Source organism: Euprymna scolopes, chromosome 22 (genome assembly GCF_053919585.1).
Source record: "Euprymna scolopes isolate OS-2025 chromosome 22, ASM5391958v1, whole genome shotgun sequence".
In the NCBI taxonomy this organism is placed as follows: Eukaryota; Metazoa; Mollusca; class Cephalopoda; order Sepiida; family Sepiolidae; genus Euprymna; species Euprymna scolopes.
Genome location: NC_136503.1, coordinates 547458 through 569707, shown reverse-complemented (window position 1 = coordinate 569707; position 22250 = coordinate 547458). Strand labels below are relative to the sequence as shown.

General features: G+C 33.8%; 1 long non-coding RNA gene across 1 annotated transcript; it reads left to right on the top strand.

Moving 5' to 3' along the window:
- The first annotated feature begins 2741 nt into the window (after positions 1 to 2741).
- LOC145243838 (uncharacterized) lies at positions 2742 to 21973 on the top strand. Its single transcript, XR_013862949.1, has 2 exons — positions 2742 to 2840; positions 14601 to 21973. It is a non-coding gene; the product is annotated as an uncharacterized LOC145243838 (long non-coding RNA).
- The last annotated feature ends 277 nt before the right edge of the window (positions 21974 to 22250 follow it).

Genomic DNA, 22250 nt, shown 5'->3' with positions numbered 1-22250 from the left:
GCCTCAAACTACTGCTGTGGTACTTGTGTCAATTGGTCAGCTATGTTTCGTGCTGATGGAACCAGCGTCACATCCACTGTCAGCCCATACTCTTTTACAAGCTCCTTGAGAGTGCTTAGTCGCCTCCTAATAAGCATCTCGCTTGTTGCTTTGATGTGTGCTCGCACCTTTCCAGTTAGTGTGTCCAAGACCCAATATTATACGCGGACAGAATCTGTCTTTATGTGTAGCACCTTGTCCTGCCACTTAAGATCCAAACTGATGCCTTTCAATACGGTATCTAGCATCTTTCAATACCGCACCAATTGCTAGGGAGCTAGCATCGACCCATCCATTCAGCTCTTTGCCGTCCACACGGGCCGGATCGTCTTGCTGCACAGATTCTAAGGTCTGGAACATCATATGATGCAGTATAGCATCCCTCACTTCATCATCCCAGCCCTTTGTTACCGAACTTACTCTCCTTCTGAGTATTCCACAAGCCACACGAAGCCAACTGCACACCAGAAAGTGCCTGACGAGTTGACCACACTGGGAGAACAGTGTTTGTCACGTAACAATACTAGGAGCCTCTGGAATTGCATTTCCTTGCTTTCACCACAGTTCACTGCATTCCACTGCCAATTCCAGCACCTGTGCACCGTCCTTCAACCGCTCCGGGTTCTTGCACTCCAACCCAAACTTTGCTAGGTGTTCTCTTACATGGGTCGTGGGCACCACGTCTTCATTGACAAAAATGTGATCAATGTAAGCAGATACTGCACGGCTTACAACTTCTTCCTGGGATAATACTTTGCTGAAAATTGCTCTCATTATCACGGGAGCCACATTCAAGCCGAAACCTAGACGGGTCAGACAGTATTTTTCCCCATCGATTTCCACAGTCTGGTATGGCCACAATGTCTCATGGACCCGTACTTGTAGGTATGCTTTCCTGAGGTCCAGTAGAGACACGTTAGCACCCTTTTGTCTCCATTCACGCAGCTTAACTGCACAAACATCTGCGTTGGCCGTAAACACGTTTACATAATGATTTAGCTCCCGGTAGTCCATCACCAGGCACACTTTGGCTTTGTTCTGCTGTATCACAGCCATCAGGAGAATTAGGCCATGGGGGGGGGAGCCCAATTTATCCTCTGGGTACGGCAAGAGCCAACCATTATCTATCCAGGTGCAGAGCTCCTGCGTGTATTCTTCATGGATTTCTGCCGGCATTGGGTATTCTGACACTCGATTGTGTAACCTTTCAGGGTGGTGGTCCTCAGACCACTTTCACGATGTTAGCCACGATTGGCTTTGATGATCAAACATGTCGGTCAAATCCGGTTCATTAATAGAAATGGCTGTGCATTTAATATTTTTCTTGCTGCCCAGTGCCCAGCCGCACTGATCCTGTAGGCTTGACAACTACACCTTCCAGAGTTTTTATGGCATCGATGCCTAGAAGTGAGTCAAACCCCAGCGGTTTGCCACCCACCACCAACACATCGATTCTGGTAGACACACCTTCATCAGTGGATACAGAGACTGCTTCAACACCGCAACATGCATGGGATATTCTACCAATTCAACATTCACATTGGTTTTTCTCCAAGACCGGCACCGGTCTGCATGTAAAATCGTCCTTGAGCATCCTGTATCAATAAGCGCCAACCATCGTGTCCCATCAACATGGATGCCTGTCACCAGGAGCGTTGTGTTCGCATTTTGGTGGGGAAGGAGACTGGTGCTTATACGTCCTCCCCTTGCTTGTTTCCCGAGCAGTTTCAAGCCCAGTGTCCACTCTCACCACACCGGTAACACAGTATTCCACATTTTCGACAGTCCTTCGCAAGGTAGCCTTTAACATTAACCACGTCCTGATTTTGTTCCCCAGTCATCGTCAAAATTCTTGGAAAATTATGACATTTATAAGTTTTTGAGGATGTTGAAAACGAAAATAACGTTTAAAATTCCAGCAAACGAGTAGTTTCCAAGATATGAAGAATTTTATGTAAATTGAGCACCCACACGTTGACACTCCTCCAACAAAAATTTTGCAAATGTGTATTTCAGCAGCGTAAATTCAAGTTTTACACTAGTGGTTGTCATAAAGTGGGGGATCATTATACGTTAAATTATTATAGAAAAGTGATACCCCACTTTAACATTTCTTCATATATTGGAAACTACTCATTTGTTCATTTTAAACGTTATTTCCGTTTTCAACATCCTCAAAAACTTATAAATGTCTTAATTTTCCAAGTTTTTTTCTAGTGTGGAAAGTCGATTGTCTGCCCCTTGCCTATCTTATATTCCCAATAGGTGTCGCTAGCAGTGTATCATTCAAAAACAAGATGTCGTGAAGTTTTTCTTCGATAAAATGTCTGATAATATTTGATTTTCTTAAATAAAAAAGAAAACTACTTGATCGATTTACGTGATTTTTGGAATATGACATTTTCATACAGTGACAAGTACGTACATTATAAAAACTTTTTTCAGATTTTTATAGTAAAAACGATTATTTGTGGACCATTTATAGATTTTAACCAAATATTTTACGCTATTGTTGAGTTAAAACGAGTTTAAAATCAAATTTAAGATGGCGACCGGAAATGCAGGTTCGCAGAAAATGGAAAAAGAAAATAAAGACATTTCACAATGTCGATTTTTATTCGGATTTTAAAGTAAAATTATTATTCAATATTAAATATTTGACTTTTTATGGATTTTATGTTTAAATAAATGGAACAGCTTTTATTTTCGAATTATTTACGCAAAAAACAACAGCGCCATCTTGAATTGACCTCGACTTGTCAATTTGTCAACTCAAAATCATAAATTTGCTTTGTTCGAAGGTAAGTAAATATAAATATATACACTCGATCAGAATCATGAAAAACATGCACAACTTAAATAAAACCCAATTCTATGGTCAAATCCACGTCGCCTTATTTTCAAATATTTACGAATAAAGGGGGGGGGCACATCGATTTTACGATTCAAGATAAAAGCACATTTTTATCAATTAGACATTTTTGAAATGAATTATAACATTTTCTTTTGTATTTTAAGTGTGTTTCGTTTTGAAAATAATAACTTGCTTGAAATTTTTTTAAAATCTCTCTTAAAACACTCTAATAGTCGTATCATAATGTAATATATGTACACTCGTATTATAAACAAAACATTGGCGCCCGTTATTTAAGTACGTATGACCATACATGTAAAGAATAAGTATTAAAACAATAAAACCGTCAATTTGCCATAGATTTTTTTTCTTAGATTTGTAAATTTTGAAAAATCATTTTCCGGATATATATATATATATATATATATATATATATATATATATATATATATATATATTAGGTATGTGTAAATGAATGAATGAGTCATTGAATGACCGATGATGCTCAAAATGTATAAACATTTTGACCCCTCCCTTAACTTAAAAATTCATCAAAAATAAGGAAATAAATCGATTTTAATGAAATTTTCAGTATTGTCGGATTTTAACCGACTAAAAGGGGGAGGGGGGAGGCATTTCTGCAACTCAACGGGTTAAACCAGAACTCGACGTAGAAGGAAAAAACAATGAAACTCTTACCTTGCGTGGTGAACCCTTCACGCCTTTTCTTAGTCAACAGGAGTTGCAACGAATTGCCTCGTTGCTTACAACGACAGATCGTTGAGAAAACTTGAAGCACTTACCTGCGACTCTACTCTCAGGAAGAGTGACAGCAGAAATATTTTGTGTGGGTGACGACTCTTTTTATATTGGTAGTTGTTACGTTTAACTTATTTGATTGGCTAACTGGATTATAAGAATGATGGAGTGAACTGAATTTTGGTGGTGATTGGAGCTGAAGGAAATTGAATCGTTACCCTTATTACCAGACCGACAAGGTTCTACAATTTTTACCTAGTCACAGGTCTAGGTGTATCAGAATTTTTGTAGGAATTTTTGACACCCCTAACACGAAACTGCGAATAAAATATAAAAAAAACTCGTAATTTCTCTTTTAAAAGTGAGTTGTTTATTTTCTTTATTGATTATACTTCCAAAATAAACTATTAAAGTTGTTTTAAAAGTAATAGAAATATTTTATTTTATTTTTTTAAAAAACTAATGAATTTTACGAACTCAATATTTTTCAATTTTTAAACTTTAAAAATCTATCAAAATTTTTCTATTGATTCTATTTTTACGGTATTTTCAGGGTCAATGTGAAATTTTATGCCCTTTCCAATAAACCGAATATAATATTTTAGACAAACCTTTTTTTTTTTTTAATTCACGCTCTCCCCATTTTCAAGTGTCTATTAAAAAGTAAATAATTAATTTACTCACCAAAGTTTTATATATCACAAATTGAAGAGAAAGCGTCAATAGATAATATATTCAAATTTAAAACAAAAAAAGTAGTGTTTTTTAGAAATTTACCTGTAAAGTTCGAAGTTTAAAACCTTTTTTTTTAAACCACGTTGTTTGTTTTTTCTTTTTTTTTAATGAAACCTTGGTCCTTGCTCCTTTAATTGAAAAAAAATTAGGGCTTGACTTACATTTTTCGATTAGTTATAAGCTTGGAAAGATAGGGGGTCGAATAATTCACGCCTCCCATTTTGAAATGTCTATTAAAAAGTAAATAATTAATTTACTCACCAAAGTGTTATATATCACAAATTGAAGAGAAAAGGTCAATAAATAATATATTCAAATTTAAAACAAAAAAAGTAGTGTTTTTTTTAGAAATTTACTTGTAAAGTCCGAAGTTTAAAACCTTTTTAAAAAAAAAACACGTTTTTTTGTTTTTTTTTAATGAAACCTTGGTCCTTGCTACTTTAATTGAAAAAAAATTAGGGCTTGAATTACATTTTTCGAGGAGTTATAAGCTTAGAAAGACGGGGTGGAATTATTCAGTATTTTTCACAAAATTTCTGACACACCTATCACAGGTCGCAACAAACCATTGTTGCAAAATCCTTGTTAGCCTCTACCTTTCAGTGAAGAAAGTTTCCACAGTAACAGTAACCATGAAACAGGCTGCTGGACTAAAACAAAAAGACCAACCAACAAATATCGCCGATAGAGGGTGTTTTTATACCCACGTCGATTCTATGCAAATGTTAAGTCCGATCCACGTGAGTGGAAAAAAAAACCCAAACACTATTATAAAAGCAGTCGACCAAACACTTTCAAACCTCTTGCTTGAACAAGTGCCACACAGAATATCCATTGCTTCACCCCTCCACATCGAGTTCCGGTAAGTAAAAATTACCACAGTATTTATCAAATAATGATCACGGAATATAATGAACCAATTATTTTTATGGAATCTTAGTGGAAAAGTATTATTTTGTTTAAGCAAACACACCTTTAGTAAAGTTGTTGTTTTCAGTAGTAAAAAAAAAAATGAATGAATTTATTTTTACGTTTTTATGAAAATAAAGCATCGTAAATTGTAACAATTACAGAAGCAAAACGTGCAGAATTAATAGCTGACTGGGTAGGGGACATGGTTTTGAACGTCGGCTTATAATATTTTTTTTAAATTTTGCTTACTTTTTGATTATGTTTGAAAGAATTTCCCAAAGAAAAACTAGCGTGTGAAATAAAAATACATGGAATAATTTTATCTCAAATCTGAAAACCCGTACATTTCACTTAAAAATTCATTATGACAAGGATCGTGTTTACATTTATCTAGTAAGAGAAATATAAGTTTTCTGGCATTATTTCCATATGAAAAGTCTTAAGATAATGAATTAATACAATAAATGTACTTAACTTTTGCTAAAAAAGGTAATAATTAGCCAAAAATTGGACAGTGGTAGCAACAAAGTTTGTTGATTGTGTCAAAAAAAAATCATGGCGGCAAAATTCAAAGAGTATGGAGGCACATAAAAAACATAATTTATTTCAAGTGTAAAAAGGTCAATTAAATTCATTAAGTTACAATGACAGTTTATTCATTTTAAAAAGTTCAATTATTAATAGAATTTAAACTTGAAAGACAAACTGCATAAATTTTAATTAAATTCATTAATTATACTGATAATTTATTCATTGAAAAAAGTTAACACCATTATTTATTGATATTTATAGAGAATTCAAAGCGGAAAGTAACAATTTAAAATTATTGAAAAAATTACACACTTAAAAAAATACAAACTTATGTTTTAATTTATCGGAATGGCTACATGAAATTTAGAGTTGACTGACACAAACAGACGTATCTGAAAATGACGTTGGGTAGTTGGAGTGAGGAGGTAATTGGGCAAAACTTTTTTCTTCAAGACTGTGCATCTGTACTTACCAACATGGAATGTTCGTATAATTTTTACCATTTTTTTAATTTAATTATTTTTGTATGTTGCTGTGTTTCAATTTAATTTTTTTACTTTTTTTTCCAAGATTATATGAAAATTATCGTACATTGATGATTATACATTCATGCGTGCAATGAAAATATTAGAATCCTACATATAAAGATTACGTTAAAAATGTAACTATAAAAAAAGTAGAAATACTGTTTGCGATTATAATTTTTTTTTGTGAAAATATTAAATAAACAATGCTTAATTAAATGATAATATCGGTAGTTGGAGAAATTAATTTTTCTTCGAGTTATATAAATTTTGTTAATACAGACTTTACAAGCTTTTTTCCCCTTATGTTCCTATGAAAATTAAAGAATTTCAAAAAATTTTATAATTTACAACGCTTTAATTTCATGAAAAAGACAAAATAAATTCATGCATTGTTTTACTACTGAAAACCATAACTTTAGTAAAGGTATTTTTTGGTTTAAAAAAATAATACGTTTCCACTAGGATTTAAATAAAAATAATAGGTTCATTATATTCTATGATCATTATTTGATAATTCTACTGAAGTGTTGAGACATTATGTTGAACAAAGATGGTGGCGAAGAATCAAATGCAGTTCCAATCCTGAGTGTTAAGTAATTGCCAATAACAAAGATGTCAGCAAAGAATCAAATGCAGGTTCATGACCTAGACAATGGCGAACTGATTGAATTTAAAATTTGACAAGTTTTATAGTAACTTTAGAAGCTTTTCATTGGTTGGTTATTATAACTTGTGGTTATAAAAACGATCATCAAAAGCACCTGTCAGACTGAGGTACACCGCTTGGGTATCACCTAGGAGGACCACTCTCCCAGGCCTTGCCACCCGGCTTTTGGGTGGTGCGAGTTTATTGCTTGTCGCCTGAGGCGCCCCTATTGGGGAATGCAGACAGAGGGGTGCCTAGGCAATTTTTGTTGAGGCAAGAGTGCCCCATCTTTAGGGGAGCTTGCCTACTCTCCACCTTCTGGCCTTGTCCCACATTTTGCTGCGTTGGACAGCAAATAAATATCTACTCCCCATTTAGGAGTCAAAAACATTTAATACTTTTAACTTTTTTAAAAACTTTTTTATATAATGGAAAAATCCTTTCGGGTTCAATTTGGTTTGACTTAAGAAGAGGAAAATAAATAAAATAAAAATAAACAAATAAATGAACAAATACAATAAGAATATTTTTGTTTGTTTTTTTGTTTTGGGTACTTTGTCTTTATTCTCATTGGTCAAAAAGAATTATTAATATATTGGTATGTGTGCAAAAAGAAGCCATTTTTTTTTGTAAATCACATTACGTTTTTTTTTTTTGATACATATAAAAATAAACACTTTTCAAATATATATATATACATACAAATATAATCCTATTCAAATACATATTAATATATATGCACAAACACATACAAATATACATTTTTTTTAACAAAAACTGAAACATTCTGTTAGGTATTAGTTGGTTAATTTGGTTAGTAAGATAAAAATGGTCGCAGTTTAACGTCGTGCCTGAAACAATTTACAATCTATTATTTTTTAATTTTTTTTGTGTGTGTGTGTGTGTGTGTGTGTGTGTGTGTGTGTGTGTGTGATTTTGACATTTATGCTTCTCTTTTTGGGTTTCTGAAAAGAGATTTATTCATAATTAGATTCCAAAAAGTCCGGCTGTAAAATGGTTTAATTTTATCCTTTTTATAGGTTAAGTGAAAGTGTTGGCTATATTATTCTCAGACGTTACATGACTAAGAGTAATAGATTTTTTTACTTATTTCATCCCTTATGAAATGATATCTGATATCAATATGCTTCGACCTTTGATGAATCATAGTTTAGGTTTAGGCACAGATAAAGAGTGGGGGGATCATTGATAGTGTTTTCAGCTAGACGAGTGTTTCTTGTTAAAGATTGTTAGGGAGGGGGACCATAGTTTGAAGCTCAGTGAAGCACTTACCATGAAAATTACGATAAAGTAAAGACAAACTCGCTACATCTCTTCTATGAGATAGAGATTGCAAAGAAGAAAAAGGGACATCTCCTATGAGGCTACAAAGTCTATTTTGTACTTTGTCAAGGCAGGATAAGTCCTTTCTAGCAGATTCTGCCCAGATGTGGCAACAGTACTCCATCCTTGGACAAACTTAGCTCTTATATAGATAGAGAATTGCATCAGCAATGAGATATTTACTGGATCAATAGAAGGATTCCACAATTTTTTCAGCAGGTTTGGCAACAGATTTGATGTACGTGTTCCATTTAAGATCAGGAATAAAGGTCAAGCCCAGAAGCTTGTCAAAACATGAGGCCTTCTCAAGACGAGAGCCATTCATTTCAATTGATGTCATATGGAGATCAGAGCATTGATGATGTAAACATAGAAGCTTGGTTTTAGATGCATTAAAAGTAACCAGCCACTCCTTTCCCCATTGTAGCTCAAGATCAGAGGAGAGAGCATCAGAGAGAACTTGGTCATTTACGGTCTTAGATGTGCTACCATAAATGGTAGTGTCATCAGCATAAATGTCTACAAATGATAAAGATGTGATTTGGAAGATCATTAATGTAAATCAGGAAGAGAGTTGGGCTCAAGATGGAACCCTGAGGGACTCCACCATTAATACTGTTATCTTCTGATTTTTGCCCATCAACTACTACTCTTATGAACCTATAAGAGAGAAATGATTTGATAATTGAGAAGACATTTCCAGTTATACCATAGCTGGAGATCTTGTGAAGTAAACCTTTATGCCATACCCTATCAAAGGCTTTTGATATGTCAAGAGCAATTGCCCTAGAAAGGTAGCCTCCATCGAGAGATTCGCTAATCCTATGAGATATAACTGTAAGCACATCTGCTGTAGATCTAGCAGAACAGAAACCATCTTGTGTGTTACTAAGAAGGTTATTTTTGCTGAGATGGTTGATTACTTCTCTATTTAACACAGATTCCAGCAACTTACTCATGACGCACAGGAAACTTATTGGCCTGTACTGAGAGAGAGATGACCGATCACCTGAATTCTTAAATACAGGGTAAACTGATGAGATTTCACATTGAACATTGAAGTCTCCACATACATGAATGTTAGCTAAAGGATAAGCAGATAGGACATGGTCAATTTTCTCAGATATGCTTTTAAAATAATAACTCCACTGTTGTGGGAACCATAGAGAGTAAATATAAATGCAGTAGTGTGAACAAGTGCAACCCGAAAGCACATATAGGGTAAGTTAGCATCTTTTCTGGAGATGTCCCTACCATATGGAAAGCCATCTTTTATATAGGCACATATTCCATGCCCATCGCGATCTTGAGGATCAGATTTGGAAGTTAAGTTAGAGTATCCTTTAATTACAAACTCATCTAGGGGAATAGTCTGTCCAATGCCAGTTTCGCTTAGGAATAATAGGTCTTGTTTAGTCTCCTGTAATTGTATTTCAACCTCTGGAACGTTAAAACGTAGATCCCCGATGTTGGAAAAGGAGACATGGTAATGGGGGTCTACATTGGAAGTTGGAGATCCGGGTTTAATCATGTAGTTTTTCTTGAAACTTTTCATGATGGAGTTTTGGGATTTGTGGAACAGGTCGACAGACTTGCTTAGAGCAGGAGAGAGAGGGAAAGTAAGAGAGCAAAAGAAACAAAGAATTGTTGTTTTTTTTTTTGTAGCACATGATAAGGTAAAGCTGTAACAATTACCCACTAATATGGCATCGAGAGGCCCCACCAGAAGCTACTGCATGGTCCAGAATCCATTCACTAAATGGCAATACAGCGGCCCCAGTACTTTGTACCTGCTGTAAGACAGCCACTTTTCTGGTTAATTCAAGGTTCGGGTCCCTGACTATCAGCCGGATAATGGCAGCCCGATAAAACATTTACCTCTAGCACCCTTACTAGTGACATGGCTACAAGGATAAACATAGAAACAGAAAATTTTCGACATCGCTGGCGGTTTTTCGCGTAAAATACTGTCAACCTAGAATACTGCTTTTTCTTCTCCCTTTGTCAGAAAAATCACTCATTAAAAATGAAGACTGAGGGACAAATAAAGAGAAGCGAGAGTAACGGGAGCTGCTGATAATGCATCCACAATGCATTCTCTACTCTCCATTAAAAAAAATTAATAAAAAATAGATAACAAAGGATTTGTTTTGCACGATTAAGGTCTTTAATTGCCGGTCTCAATAAGTTTTAAGATAGCTTTTTACAGTATTACATATATCAAGCCTAGTTGCAGTCATCAAATAGATGAGGCTTCCACTGATTTCTCTGTATAATCGCTCATCTATTAATTTTGTTTCAGTCTCTATATTCTCAGGATTTGTACTCAGTTTGCAATCTTGCATTCCGAACTTGAGCAGAATTTTTTCAATGTACCGTGATTGGTTCATTAGTTTCATTTTCAAAATTAAATTTTATACTCAGGAACCACGACAATTGTCTAAGATCGGCCATTTTAAATTTTTTATTTAATTTATTTACAACATCTTTTAAAATGTTGTCACAATTTGAGGCGAGTAATATATCGTCAACCAAAAAAAACCAAAATCAACAATTTATTTCCTATATTTTTGGTATACATGCAAGCATCTACAGGACACTGCTTGAATTCTTGTTCTATTAAATAATCATGGAGTGTTAAATTCCAATTGTGAGCACTTTGTTTTAGTCCATATAACGATTTATTCAGTTTCCACACAAAATTTTTATTTTTCATTTTAAATGGCTCTGGAGGGTAAATATAGATTTCACAGTCAATCAGAGCATTTAAATAAGCATTTTTACATCCATTTGATGTATTTTTAAATTGTATTGAGTAGCAAATTGTAATAAAATTCTAATTGTCGTTAAATTTGTTGTTGGTGAAAATGTTGCAAAATATTCTACTCCAGAAATTTGTGAAAAACCTTTTGCAGCAAATCTTGCTTTAAAAGTTTCACTGCCAGAGGCTGTGATTTTTATTTTGGAAAAAAACCCAACATGAAGAAATTATATTCTTATCTTTTTGGCTTTGCCACTATTTCATATGTGTTATTTTCAGATAAAGAGTAGCAGTAATCCACTGCGTAATCTTGTATCTTTTCAATTTGTAAGAAGTCTGGCCTTTTTCGCTCCCTTATCGGGTATCAACGTGTCTGGTTAATATTTACGTCAGTGGTTCTACTACAATTGTCGTCATTATTAATATTTTCATTGTGATCAATTAAGATACTAGGTAATATTTCCTCACGTTTTTCATCCACTGGATCGCCATTTTTTAAATTTAATGTATCATTGAATTTTACACATCTAACTCTTTTTATGGCATTTTGGTCTGGAAAGTAGATTAAATATGCTGAATTGTTTTTATCATAACCTACGAAAATACCTTTTTCGCTTTTAATATTTACTTTACTGGTATTTTCAATAAATGCAAAACAATCTGAACCAAATATATGCATTCGATTCATTTTGGGTTTTACACCACTAAACGTTTCATACGGTGTTTTGCCTAATCTTCTATTGAGCGATCTATTTCTGATATATGCTGCTGCCATTAAAGCGTATGTCCATAACCTATACTTTAATTTTGATTCAATAAGTAGACATCTTGCCATCTCAAAAAAGGTTCACCATGCTATTTCAGCCATTTTGAAAGAAGAAATATGGTACAGATTTCTTGTGTTTTTTATGACGGTTAATTAATAGAAGTTCAAAATCTTTACTAGTAAATTCAGTCTCACTGTCTGAGCGAATACATTTTACAGAGCTGTACAGGGCAATATAAGCTAAATATTTCTTAGTGGCGAGGATAGTGTCAGATTTTGTCAGATTTTATTTTAGAAAATAAACTATAATTAAACCGAAAAAAATCGTCAATAAAGTTCAAAATGTACCTTAGATTATTTCTCCCCATTGGGTTGATTGGACCTGCCAAGTCAGAGTGCACACGTGAGAGAATTTTTGTGGCCTTTTTGTCTGGTGTTTTGCTTATATATTTTGTCATTTTCCCCTGTGCACAAACATCACAATTTGGGAGATCGTCTGAAGGTATTATTTTCATGCCTTCGACTACATTTGGTAATTTTTTAATATCAGCTGTATTGCAGTGTCCCAGAATTTTATGCCCAGTTTCCAAGTCATGACAGGCAGTTTTTGAGGGAACCATACTTTTTAAATAATATAGTCAGCCATTTTCTTTAATGTTAAATACAGTTCCATTAGGGTATATCAATTTTGACTTGGTTTGGGCAAACTTTATATATATTTGTTTAATGGCAGAAAATGTCTTGCTTAAATGTTAAAGTTTGAATCAAAATTAATAAAATCAAATTCCTTAGTGATACCGTGCACTGTAGCACCTCAGTCTACAAGGAGATTTTTACTGCTTGTGGTATTGTCAAAGTTACATGTGAATAGAAATGTATGTTCTTCCTCAAAGTTCTCAACGTTTTTTACGGAGTCCATTTTGGAGCTTTTATATCGACAAACTTGTAGTTGGGTCGTCCACAATTATAGCAGATAATTTTATTCTTTTTCTTGGGAAAATTACTTTTGGGGAAAACATTGCAGTGAGATGCGTAATTTGGTGGTGTCTGTTTTTGAGAAGCATTTTTGAACTTCATGATATTGCTGGAGTCTTTTTTGTCCATGAGCACCCGATTTGTCTCTTTGTAAATGCACAATGTCACTTTAAATTCACTGAAATTTATGGGTTTGTCTTTTTACGTTATAACAGTTGTAAATGGTTTAAAATCGGCTCGAAGTCCCTTGAGGGTCATTGATATCAACAGGCTATCGCTTATTATTTCACCTAAGAGTTTTAAGGTATTAGTGGTTGTTTCTGCTCCTTTACATCCTTGTTAAGTTTTAGAGACGTTTGTTCTGTATATAGTGATATAATTTTCGGTTTTCCTTTTGATAAATAATGCTCTCTTAATATGTTGAATGCTTTCAGTCCATCATCCAAGGCATCTCTTATAATCAGAGATAGACTTCTATCGTCTAAGCATTGAATCAGTTCTGAAAACCAGTTGCATTCTTTTCCAGAAATTTGGGGTCATTAGGATTCTCTGTTGGAAATTGTATCACTTTGTGTAATTTCCGAATCCTTAGATATCCCAGAAATTTTACCTGCCACAATTCGAATTTAGATTCCAAACCGTCAAAGAAAAGATGATGGCTAGGCGCATAACCTGTTAAATGTTGAGACATTATGTTGAACAAAGATGGTAGTGAAGAAGCAGTGCAGTTCCGATCCTGAGATTGAAGTAATTGCCAGTAACCAAGATCATGGCGAAAAATCAAATGCAGGTTCGTGACGTAGACAACAGCGAACTGATTGAATCCAAAATTTGACAATTTTATAGTAACTTTGGAAGCTTTTCATTGGTTGCTTATTATAACTTGATTATAAAAACAATCGTTGAAATCATTGGTGTCATACCCCCCATTAGGATTCAAAAACATTTAACAAAAAGTGAGAGCATTTTTACAAAGTTCTCATTAAAGAAAACAAATGGAACTGGATTGTTTAGTCTTGATGAAAAAGAAAACCTTACTTTTGCTACACATGTGAAGCTTTATCTAAAAAATCATATTAACTTATATACATTTAAAAACGTTTATCATTTTAACTAAAATATTCTTGGTCTTAAATAGTAATTTTTTTTCTAAAATAAAGTCTTTATATACTGATAGAAAAAAATATTTATATATCTTAAAAACGTTTAACTATTTCACTTTTTCCATCTTATTTTATCAACATTTATTTTCAATTATACATTCCCTAGTGTTACTGTTCTGTGTGTGTAAAATAATTTTCTTTGTATATGTAATATATATATATATATATATATATATATATATTAAGGTTTATTAATTATTATTTATTCACAGATACCAGTCAGTTAAAAAAACATGACTGATTAACGTTTATAGATTAAAAGTTTTAATTTTCAAAATATATTGATTAGCATTTTTTTCAAAGTTTTCATTGTAGAAAACATATTGAAATAAATTGCTTGATTTTGATTAAAAGAAAATTAACCAAAGTAAAATTTTATACTTGTGATAAAAGTCCGAATTAAAAAGGAAAAGTCATATATTAAAAACGTTTATAAATTTAAGTTTTTTCTTTTTGACAATTTCTAATTTTGTGAACTTTTATTTTCACATTTTTTACTTTTTGTTGATTTTTTTCTATAGAAAAAAGTGTGTTAACAAGTTAAAAATGTTTTTGTGCGATTTAATAATAATTCTTCTTTATTCACAGGATTTAGAGTGAAAAAAGTGAGTGCATCAGCATTTTTACAAACTTCTCAATGGAGAAAACAAATGGAAACAGTTTCAGATTAAAAAGAAAATTCACCAAAATAAAATTTTATTCTTGTGAAGATCAATGACAAAAAGTTTCAAGGAAAAAAGAAAAAACTGTTAATTTGTATTTGTAGAGGAACTATTATAACTAAAAAGAACACATGGCAACAAAACGTTATTCTTGCTACATATGTGGAGTTTCATTTACAAAAAATTTTAATCTAAAAACACACATCCGAACACATACTGGTGAAAAGCCTTATTTATGCACAATATGTGATGCAGCTTTTTCTGATCGTTCGAACTTCCGATCACATGTTCGAACACACAGTGGAGAAAAACCTTTTTCTTGTGATGTGTGTGCATCGGCGTTTGCTAGCCGTTCACATTTACAAAAACACACGCAAACACACACAGGCCAAAAACCTTATGCATGTGACATTTGTGGGTTTGGATTTTCTGAGCGGTCGCATTTACGGAACCATGCCCGAACGCATTCTGGTGAACGACCATATTCATGTCAAGTGTGCGAATCATCGTTTTCAAGCAGTTCGATTTTGTCCCGACATATACGAACTCACACAGGAGAGAAGCCATATTCTTGTGACGTGTGTTCGGCATCGTTTTCGCAACGATCGAGTTTAACAACACATGCGCGGATACATTCTGGCGAGAAGCCATACACATGTAGCATTTGTGCGTTGTCGTTCGCGAGCAGTTCCGTTTTATCGCGACATGCACGAACGCATGCACGAGAAAAAAAAAAGTTTTCTGGTGAAGTTCACGCTTAAAAAGCCATATAAAAATTATACCAAAGAAAAAAACTACATTTTAAATCAAACAATGTTAATACTTAAAACAACACTTGTAAATGAATATATTATCTTGATTATCATCTTCCATTTGATGCGGATTATGAATTCATGTTACTTAGTTTTCCCTATTCTTTTTGATCCAGGGAAAATTGGTTGATGGACACCAACTGTTGAGAGATTTCCAATCAAAATCTTCGCCGTAGCTTTCCTCATAACATGGACAGGCCAATGATTGATCCTTTGACATGGCCAAAAAGTCTAAGGGCTTTACTTTTGATCATTATGACAGATGAATATAACAATACAGAAAATAAAAAATCTTATTCTTGTTAAATATGTGGTGATGCAGTCAGGCAGAATCCAGCTTAAAAAGTCATGAGAATATGCATAGGAGTTTAGATTATAATTCTAAATTGACCTTAAAGAATACTCATAAATGAATATAGCCAAGACAGAAAATAGAAAACTTATTTTTGTAGAAGGTGATGTAATGTTTCTGAATTTTACAGATGAGGTGTGATTATTCATATTATTTGGATTTTTAAAACTACTGTTTTCATCTTCAGTGTTATTTTCAAAACATTTTCCTCAATGTAACCTTCTACCATCATCAGGTCTATTATGTCAAACTCCGGAAGCTTTCTGTCAGAAACGGAGAATGTGCACAAAATTTTGAACAGTATGCTTAATTTAATCTATGGGAGTAGCATGCTCTCATTCCACCAGCCATATTTGGCTTTTGCATTTCCAACCTTTACTCAACAATTGCTCTTGACATATCTAAGGCCTTTGATAGGGTATGGCATAAAGGTTTACTTCACAAGATCTCTAGCTATGGTATAGCTGGAAATGTCTTCTCAATTATTAAATTATTTCTTTCTGATAGGTTCATAAGAGTAGTAGTTGATGGGCAAAAATCAGAAGCTCACAGTATTAATGCTGGTGTCCCTCAGGGTTCCATCCTGGGCCCAACTCTTTTCCTGATCTACATTAATGATCTTCCAGATCACATCCTTACATCATTTGTAGAGATTTATGCTGATGACACTACCATCTATGGTAGCACATCTAAGACAGTAAACGACCAAGTTCTCTCTGATTCTCTCTCCTCTGATCTTGAGCACCTGGTACAATGGGGAAAGGAGTGGCTGGTTACTTTTAATGCATCTAAAACCAAGCTTCTCTCTTTAAATCATCAACATTCTAATCCACATCTGGCATCAATTGAAATGAATGGCACTTATCTTCAGGAGGCCTCAAGTTTTGACAAGCTTCTGGGCTTGACCATTACTTCTGATCTTAAATGGAACACGTACATCAAATCTGTTGCCAAGGCCGCTGGAAAAATTGTGGGATCCTTCTATCGATCCAGTAGATATCTCACTGCTGATGCAATTCTCTATCTATATAAGAGCCAGGTACGTCCAAGGATGGAATACTGTTGCCACATCTGGGCAGGTGCTGCTAGAAAGGACTTTTCCTGCCTTGATAGAGTTCAAAATAGACTTTGTAGCCTCATAGGAGCTGTCCTTTTCTCTTCCCTGCAACCTCTATCTCACAGAAGAGATGTTGTGAGTTTGTCTCTGATGTATCGTTATTTTCATGGAAAGTGTTCGACTGAGCTTCAGTCTATGGTACCCTCTCGCCAAACTTTAACTAGAAACACTCGTCTAGCTGAAAACACTATCAATAATTCCCCCCACTCTTTACCTGTGCCTAAACCTAAACGTAGATTCCATGAACAAAGCTTCTTTCTTAGAACTGCATGCCTGTGGAATTGTCTTCCGTTTTCCTGCTTTCCGACTGACTACAATATGGTTGTCTTCAAGTGTAATGCAAATAAGTTCTTGATGAGCCGTTCCATATAAGTTAACATATTTACCAAATTTTCATTACTAATGATTACTATATTGTCCAATTTCTACTGTACACTCTTTAACCCTTATCCTTGAGTGGCCTCTTGGCCTTGATAGTGTGGTGATGCTTGTGTAAAAAATAAAACAAAAAACTAATCAAAAGAGCACAATGCTGTTACTTTTACTTAATCATTATTTGCTGTAATTTGCTTAAAATTCCACAAATAGAAAGTTTTAATTATCGTCAAGATTGTCTGCTCTTTTAGATTTTCGATTCTGCTGTCCCTTTCGCTTGATAAGTAGACATAGTCAAGCAGGCAAGAAAGCCATTCTTAGCATGGTAAAGGATGTGTGGACTTTCAATTTATTTGAAATAATCATTAATCAGAATGAGTCATAACTTGCTTGTCACCATCACCACTGTGGGCCCAGATCGCTGGTTTGTGGAAATAAGGACAATGAGAAGTTCTCAGGTAGTGGTTAAGGGCTTTTTTGAAGCAAAACGATGAGTCGAATAGAGAAATATTAAAATATTTAAAAACGGTCAAATTTTGGGGGGTTTAGAGTCCACAAATTTAAATTGGGATTTTACTCCCAAAAAGTGAAAATTAACTATTTGGTCATATCTTAGTGAAAAATGATCCACTGGCAGTTGTTTAGGGCTTGTTGTAAATCTGATAATGTGAATACGATATAGTATATATATTACAACATATCAATCAAGTAGGATATCTTCAACAAGAGAAACATAAAATTTCTTTGGTAAGTTGGAAAGCCTTGCATGAGATCTAATAGTGTGAGCATTTGCACCACATTCAGTGCAATACTTATTAGGATGCAATTCATTGGACTGCTTCACATTCAGTGCAATACTTATTAGGATGCAATTCATTGGACTGCTTCACATTCAGTGCAATACTTATTAGGATGCAATTCATTGGACTGCTTCACATTCAGTGCAATACTTATTAGGATGCAATTCATTGGACTGCTTCACATTCAGTGCAATACTTATTAGGATGCAATTCATTGGACTGCTTCACATTCAGTGCAATACTTATTAGGATGCAATTCATTGGACTGCTTCACATTCAGTGCAATACTTATTAGGATGCAATTCATTGGACTGCTTCACATTCAGTGCAATACTTATTAGGATGCAATTCATTGGACTGCTTCACATTCAGTGCAATACTTATTAGGATGCAATTCATTGGACTGCTTCACATTCAGTGCAATACTTATTAGGATGCAATTCATTGGACTGCTTCACATTCAGTGCAATACTTATTAGGATGCAATTCATTGGACTGCTTCACATTCAGTGCAATACTTATTAGGATGCAATTCATTGGACTGCTTCACATTCAGTGCAATACTTATTAGGATGCAATTCATTGGACTGCTTCACATTCAGTGCAATACTTATTAGGATGCAATTCATTGGACTGCTTCACATTCAGTGCAATACTTATTAGGATGCAATTCATTGGACTGCTTCACATTCAGTGCAATACTTATTAGGATGCAATTCATTGGACTGCTTTACAACACCAGCATCAGAACGTTCAAGCAGTCTACAAATAACATCAATTAACTTTTCAATTAGTGATGATTTTCTTGAAAGGAATTTCAAATAATTACGGATGTCTTTATTGTTGGACTCCAAACATTCCTCTGACGTTTCCTAATCTGCAGCCATCATTCATAGCCATCATTCATAGCCATCAACTCGACTGAATGTTGAATTATTCCACGAAGAGCATGATTCAGTTTCACCCATTTAAAATGATCACACATATTCCTAATTTGGCAAAGAATTTTCATCTTATCAAGGTTAACTTGTCTTGATGAAAATACAATACTAAGGATTGTTGACAACTGGCGATGCAAAACCAATAAATTATCCCAGTATTTCACAGGAGTCAATTCTTGATATCAATAAGCTCTTCAGAGAAAAATGGTCTTCCTTGAAGGCCATTTGTTGATGTCTCATTTTTTCCACCAGCAGAATTACATTTATCCAGATAGAGACGATTTTCCCCAGGAATTTTGTTAAGGACTTTTTCTCTGGAGGCACAAATTGGATCACTTAATAGCTCTGACTTCTAAATCTGTTGTTGGTAGTCTATGTATCAACGATGCATAACTTTGAGGAACCATGTAGTGCCATTGATGCAGGCATGGATTATGGTGATATTTTTCTGGTCTGATACAGAAATTGGTTTTGCTGTAACACCTTGCCTGATCTTAAAGTCACCACTTTTATAAGGAACCACACCATCATCATCAACTAGACTTCCCAACAATTTCAGTGTATCCTCAACACATCTGCTCATTGGGAATACATCAGAAATAATTCAGGATTTGTCCAGTCTGCCTATTTGCTAACACAAAGAATACAATCTATATCATCTAGTCCTAACACATGCTTCTTAAACTTTCATGGTTTCATGAATTCTTTACATCATATGCCTTATTGCCTACTTGTGCATACAGACCCTCAGCTTCCAACTCTGCACAATTCCTATCAGCTGTGGGGATGACAGCATTGAGAAGGTTTTTATCTGTCTCTTTCTTTCATCATTTCAAGGACCTATGTTACTAAAACACTTTCATCTTTTCTTTGTTGTCATTTGCACTCTCAACAACATCAAACAATTTTACTTTTGTAGCAGCAAGTTCAAGCACAGCTGAATTTACTTTCTTATTGTGCTGACTCTTAAAACGATTAAATTACATCTTGGATTACATTGAATTTTTTTCCACATTTACTGATACACACATAATAATTAGGGGATTTTGTTTGTGGATACTACGACCTGTAATCAATGATTACTTGGAAGATGTTTTGTATCATGGACACTTTGCTGATTTCTTCCATCTCATGTCAATATATATCTGAAATGTAAATATTGATGTTAGAAAACAATTACTGAAACAAACAAAAATATTGTGAAGAAAGTTTAAATGATATAAAGGAAAGTTTAAACACAAGAAAGTCAAGGAAATCCCAAACAGACATAGGGAACTTCTCAATGGACAATTCTCAATTTCTGGGAAATGAGTATGTATGCTACAGTTTATGAACACTAACAAATAAACTAACAACATAGCATGCATTAAACATCCATTGCAACAAATGTTTTCTATTTGAAGACACATAATTGCAAAAAGAATTGCGGAAATATTTTAATATTTCAAAATTTTTCTTGTAACTATGAAATATTTTAGGGTAAATTATTCTGCAAACGGCTAGATCTCACATATTGCACCAGAAACCCATAAACCATGGATTTCAAAACGTATGTGTGAGCTTTAGCCCTAGTGAAAATATTTTGCAATTTATGCAAAAAGGAATCGTCCGGTTTGGGTAAAAAATATACAATTTTGGCATGCTTTCTTTTTACAAAGAAGAATGAAAATTATACTAAAATTTTCTGGAAATGTTCATTTATTATTGATTTTATTAGTTGAAAAGTTATTTTTCAACATTAATAACCTTATAAACAAGTAAGGATGGTTTTGTAAGGAGTTTTTCTATTTTTAAGAGTTTTTTCTGTGGTTGGTACAGTTTTACTTATGAAAAACAAACCGCGACGAAGGTTTCCAACTGCAGATTGATTCCTGCAACTTGAAAATCGTATAAAATCACTAAAATTAATGCAATTGACTTGATTGTTTTTGTTTTATCAGAAATGTGTTTTACTTTTTATTTATTAAATTAAGAAAGTTTTAAAAACACATCATTTGCCTATTTCCACTATTTCGTCCAATCTGCGGAGCAGAAACTGGAAGTCAAAAAGAGCAGATAATCTTACCTATAACTGAAATTCTAGATAAAAAACTTTGTTCATGGTAGTTTCATTAATTTTAAGAGAATGGTTTTTCTCGGAGCTATATTTTATGTCCAATTCTGTTTCTTCCTTATATAAATTATTTTTTTAGAGGTGTTCTTGATTAACATCTATGCTGATGATATCACTCTATTTTCTGGTGCTGCTTCTCATCTATCTCCCTGGGGTCTGTTGAAATATGCAGCTGATCTAGAAGTTGACCTAAATTCGGTTGTGTATTAGGATAGAAAAGGGTTCTTTTTCATTTTATCCTGTTAAGAATCAGCTTGTGTCTTTCTATTGTAAGCATGTCTCTTTTCTTCCTGAGATCCTTATGGATGGCTCTGTTTTTGAGAAATAAACTCTGAAGCACATCAGTTCTACACATTAGATGAACATCTACATATTAGATCCATTTCTTTTTCTACTTATTGTAAACTCAGTACTTTTTATGGTCCTATACACATTCTCATACTTACAGCTATTGTGTCTCTCTACAAATCTACTTTCAGATCATGTCTGAAGTACTGTTGTCATATTTGAGCAGAAAAATAACTGATGAACTATACCATGTCTTATGGCCAGCATATGTCAAACTGGAAAAAAACTGCAATCAATAAACATTAGAAAATGCATTACCATTGCAAAAATGTACTACTCATGTTAAATGTTTCTTTTAGATATAATGGAAATGAAATTTGGGTTTTGATACTTAATTGAAATTAGGGAGAAGGGTTTGAAAGAAGTCTCAAACAAAGAAGGTAATATGGAGAGAATGAAAAAATGTAAAGAACTGAAAATAAAACCAATGACATTATTTTATCTTATATGTCTCGTTTCAGTCATTTACCACAAAATAAAATTCTGTTTTAGGAAGCCTAATAATTAGTGATCTATGGCAATAAGTAGTAAGATTGTACATCTAAACAACAAAAATATGTTTGAATTGTTCACAAAGCATAACGGATAAAGTAATAGGTAAAATTCAATTGTAAGTGACACTCTTCTGAAGTTGTTGGTTCAATCCTCAAATGAGTAGTTTGAGTAATAATATTCTAAATAATACAAACCTAATTGAGATGAAATGCAATAATATGAA